Raw genomic sequence first — 5,169 nt, 5'->3', positions numbered from 1 at the left:
TCTTGGGCTGCAACTTCCAGCCAGGCCTGGTGAACTCTGTGCAAACCTGAGGCTAGTTGCTTACATCCAGTTCTTGGATCCTGTTTGTCCCTGGAGCCACCAAAGCCACCTGGAAGAAGATGAGGATGTGACCATGTCTCTGTTGACTGTATCTGTTGACTCCCTCACTTCCTTGACCAGGGAAGTTCAGAGTTTGAAAGGGGACCCTGGTGAGCAGCATGACGGCTAGAAGTTACCACGGTGGCACTTTACACACTGTGTCCTCGGCTGGTGGTGTTTCCCCTCTACAGTCCTAGGACCTCAGAGGAACTTTACAAGGCAGGCAGGCAGGCTGGTGGGGTTCCATTTGGCAGATTTGGGGATTGAGGCCTACGAGGAGAGAAATGTGCTGAATCTCAGAGCGGATGGCAGCAGATGCCAAAGACCGTGCCCTCTTCCTGGGCTCCAGGACTAAGATTTCCAGTTCCTTCTTCCACTCACCCCCACCCCATCTGAGGTGTGCCCTTGGGTCACAAGCCTCAGGTGACAGGGAGTGCTTTGCCTTCTCAGGCAGTGTGTCTCGGGCTTCCTGGGACCACAGGCAAGTGTCTGTTAGAAGGAGGGGACCTGCCTTCTGGGCCTGTGGCCTCAGGATTGTGTCTTAGTCCTTTGCCTCTGAAAGCTCTTTGAACCCAGCGGGTCACGCACATGGCAAGATGGCCTAGGGAAGACAGAGGGCCGTGAGCTCCCGTGAGCCAAAGCTGTGTGATTTTCTTCCCTTGATGAGCCAAGCTCTAAGCTCTTAGCCAGTGTGCCTTCCTGCCTCCATATATATGGTTCGCAGCATTCTGTTTATGTTTCTCTGGGGGTAAAAGGTGCCTGAATTCCCGCCATCCACATGCAAGGCCTTTGATATGGTGTGTCACTAGCCTCTCTCCTTCTAAGAGTTACAGATTCACCTCAAAGTCTCAGTGTGACAGGCTGAGGGGCCTGTAGCAAGCCCAGAATCTGGGCGGTGGGGAGGGGGTACAAATGGCATGAAGGGGAGGGCCTGGCCATAACATTCAACCCGTCGACTGTGCTCAGGACAGCACGGCTCTGATTTCATTTGGTTGCTTAGTCAATTCATTCATTAATCCTACTTTTATTGGAACTTAATATAGGCTGAACCCAAGGCTGGGCGATGTGGAATATGAGAAAGAAAAACATTTTAAGATACAGACCCAGCCAGGAGAGAAAGCTAGTGACTTAGGAAAAGACTGGGCTCAGGATACAGGGTCCTTCTATTTAGTGGTCAGTCCAGGGAACCAACCAGTCTTCCTTCCTTTCCCTCTCCCTGCCTTCCATCCATCTATCCATCCATCCAACCATCCATCCATCTATCCATCCGTTCATCCACACATCCACTCATTCATCTGATTAGCTTTTCCAACCAGTTCAGTCCTTGTCTGTCTCCATGATGGGCATATGTTCTTTCAAGAGGAGTGGGGCAGGCACCGGGGACAGGTGGGAGTCATAGCTAGCAACAGGCTGCTCTCTAGACCACAGGCGGCTGCATGCAGACCACATGGAGTACTTCCAGAGGGGTCCACACACTGGCAAGGGGAGAGGCTGTCAGAGTGGAGGGGCCCGAGGGGTTAAGAGGTGAGGAGAGGTCTCTGGTTTGTTTAAGGGCCGTGGATAGCCTGTCCCAGGTGGAAGCTGCAGGGTGGCAGAGGGGTCACATGCCCAGGCTGTGGTTGGGACAAGCTTCACTGGTTGTTCTCACAGCCGTATGACTAACCTTGACCCTACAGGAAACCCCGCAGGAAGCGCCTCTGGAGCCTGCAGCTGAGAAGGGTTAGCATCCCACTCACCCTGAAGGGGAAATGCTGATAGGAATTTCCTCATTTATCATAGGATGAGAGGGGAGGATGCATTCAGAGCAGAGGGGCAGTCACAAGGCCCGCCTCCTCACACCTCTGGCTCCTTCACAGATACCCACCCCTACCTGGCCACACACACCTTGCACACTTCCTCTCTAAGACTTTGCCCTTGCTCTTTCTCCCCAGGACACCTGAACCTGAACCAGGTTTGCGTCTGTCCACCAGCTCAGATGCTGCCTCCCCTGGCCACACCCAAACCCCTCTGCCCTGGTGAATCTGATGTCCTTTAATTTCAGACCCTGGTTGCTGGCTTCTGGGGTTTCCCTCACACAGCCCAGCACATGGCAAGTGCACATAAATAAATGTGTGGTTAGTGAGTAGCTCACACGTGGCCCCAGGAAGCCATGTGGAGACCAATCCCCGCAGACAGGTGTGGGTATCACCTTTGCTGGGTCCCCAAAGCATCTGCAGGGAAGGGTAAAGATGGCCCTGAGCTTTAGGACCCAAATCTTCAGGGTCAGAGAGGCAGAGGGACAAGGGGGACAGGAGGGCTCCCTGGGGGAAGCAGCCACAGTGGGTCCCAGAGAATGGCCGAATTTGCAGCAGTGGTGGGGTAGATGTTGTAGGGGACCAGGTGGGGCAATGCCAGGGTGTGGGGTAGGGAGGTCAGGTGGGCAGGCGCGAGCCCTCTTGGGTATGCTTTAACAAGTCCTGGCCTGGGATCTGGAGTCCCCGAGATCCAGATTCAGCTCCTGGTGGTACCATCTCTTGCTGTATGATCTTGAGCAAGTGACTCGACCTTCAGCCTCAGTTTCTCTACCTGTAAAATGGAGAAGATTGTCAAAGTGCCCATCTCATATGGCAGTCCTGAGGTTTAAATACTCTAGTGCAGATCAAACACTTAGCTCGATGCCGTACTCGGGGCATGGGCAAAGTAAATGGGCCCTCTTACTGCTATTATTAGCAGCAGAACCATAGCTGGGTCAGAGGTGCTTGCAGCAGTTCCAGCCACAAGCTTGCAGGACCAGTCTTCGCCTGGGAACCCTGAAGCCATGTGGTGATCCAAGGCTGCGGGAAGGATTCTCTGTTTTCTTAGAGTAATTTTATTTTGGGGGAACTTGCCTCCTATCTGGCCATTAGAACTTGGTTAGGACCAATTTACTTTGAACTTAGGGCAACAGGCAACATGAATGTCCTTTTCCCTCTCAGAAAGCCTGTTGTTATTCTCCCTCATTAGAGAGGGGATAAAACAGCAGCTCAAGGTCATACAGCTTGTGAGGTGGCTGGCACGCCGGCCCAGATCGCTGGACCCAGGCAAGGGGGTTTCTCCAGCCGCCCCCATCGTGTCTTTCCTGCCTCCCTGCTCTCTCCACAGTACCCAGGGTGGCCCTGGGGGAGGCAGGGAGGGCCAGGTGACTTGAGGCACACTGGGGCAGATTTGCACTCTGGAGGAGGAGGTGAGATTTGTCTGTCCCTCTGTCTGTCGGGGGCGGAGCAGCAGGGATAAAATGATGCTATCTGTAGGCTGGCTCCTCCAGCTCAGGGCTCAGATCAGGATGGAGCCTGGCTGGGCCAACCTCTCCCCTTCTCTCCTCCTGTCCCACAGCCTGGCTTCACTCCCACTTACCTGAGGCAGGCTCTTGCCCTGTCTGGCCTCAATGGCCCCAGGTACACATTGGGCACAGTAGCTTCCTCCATCTTCCAGAGCTGTGGGCTCCCTGTGGACTGGAGGAGGAAAACCTCAGTCCTTCAGCAGCCCCCATCTTCCAGAGCTGTGGGCTCCCTGTGGACTGGAGGAGGAAAACCTCAGTCCTTCAGCAGCCCCCTGGGATTCTCCATCACTCTCAAGTTGCACCTAGCCAGGCCTCCTAGGGCATCATGAAAGGCACTCCAGAGGCTAGACACCCAAGCCCCTGCTTTATGGCCAGCTTGGGTGTGGCCCTGGGATCACCCTGCCTTCATTGTTCTCTAGGTTCAGACCTTGAGAGAAGCTCACCTGGTATTTACTAGCTCCTGGCATTTCCTCCAGGAGGGTTCCTCTGATGATCCCCCATGGGGCCACTAGCTCCTGGCCCCCTCTGTGTGTCTCAGATGGTCCAGCAATGTCTGCTGGGCTTTTGCACTTGCTGGCACTGGCCTGAAACACCTTTCCAACTGCCTTGCAGAGCTGGCTCTGCTCACCTCTCAGCTCCAACACCCTTTGCCCCAGGAGTCTTCAGCTCTAATGTCAACCACTGTCTTCCCTTCTTAACCCATCCCTCCAGCTCAGCAGTTTCCACCCACCTCACCTCCCCAGAAATGACCTGGCTCTGTGATTGTTGATTTGTGGCATGCCCATCTCCCCCACTGGAGGCTCCCAACAGCCTAGCTCAATGCAATACTCCTAGCACCCTACACAGGCCTGGCACACAGTAGGTTCTCAATAAATGTTTGTGGAAGAAACCGATGAGTGCCAGCTATGTGTCCAGCCTCATGGGAGGTGCTGAGCCTAGGAGAGGGGGCGGTGTGAGCCCTATGCCTGCTAAGGCCACCGCATCATCCCCTCCCCAGCGCCTACCCCGTGCAGCCACCCAGGCTCCCCAGCTACCCTCCTCCTCTGTGTTATTTACATTGGAACAGACTGAAACATCACGTGAGCATCGGAGCTCCTGTTCTTTGGGCCTCTAGATAATTATCTGGGCCTTATTAAACCCTTAATTACCCAAACAGCTAATCAGGTTCTTGAATATAAGGACTTTCTCGTCCCAGGGTTAGAAGGTAGAGGTCAGTCATCTGCAGGATATCCCTGGGCTCAGCAAGGTAAGGACAGGCCCCATCCGTGGAACTCCCCCCAGACTGTCTTCTCCAGCCCCGTCATTTTACAGATGAGAACAGTGAGGCCCAGAGAGCAGAATGGACTTGCCTGAGATCACAAGCAAGTGGGTGGCAAGGTCAGGGCTTGGATCTATGTCCCGACCCCTGCCTGGTGCTTCCTACCTGACAAGAAGCTACTGAACATTGAAATCTTCAGATGCTGCAGGACTTAGGCCAGAAGATCTGAGGGGCCTCCTTGGGTTCCAGCTGAGGCTGAGGGAAGACCATGGAGATCCTGCTTTGCAGGAGCTCAGGGCTGAGCTGGGGTGACAGGGGTAGGGAATGGGGATCTAGACATTTTCCAGGCAGAGACTTCTGATCGAGGAAGATGTGTGAGCAAAGGATGAGTTGGGGACATCAGAAGACACTCATCTTGGGTGGGATGGATTAAGAATACAGTGAAGTTCAAGCTGTGATCTTTGGGACTGGGGGTGGTTGGGGATTGAGGGAAGGCTTCCTGGTGGAGGAGGCA

This window comes from Nyctereutes procyonoides, unplaced genomic scaffold (assembly GCF_905146905.1).
Source record: "Nyctereutes procyonoides isolate TBG_1078 unplaced genomic scaffold, NYPRO_anot_genome, whole genome shotgun sequence".
Lineage (NCBI taxonomy): Eukaryota > Metazoa > Chordata > Mammalia > Carnivora > Canidae > Nyctereutes > Nyctereutes procyonoides.
The sequence above is the reverse complement of the archived record's forward strand: the minus strand, read 5'-3'. Positions refer to the sequence as shown.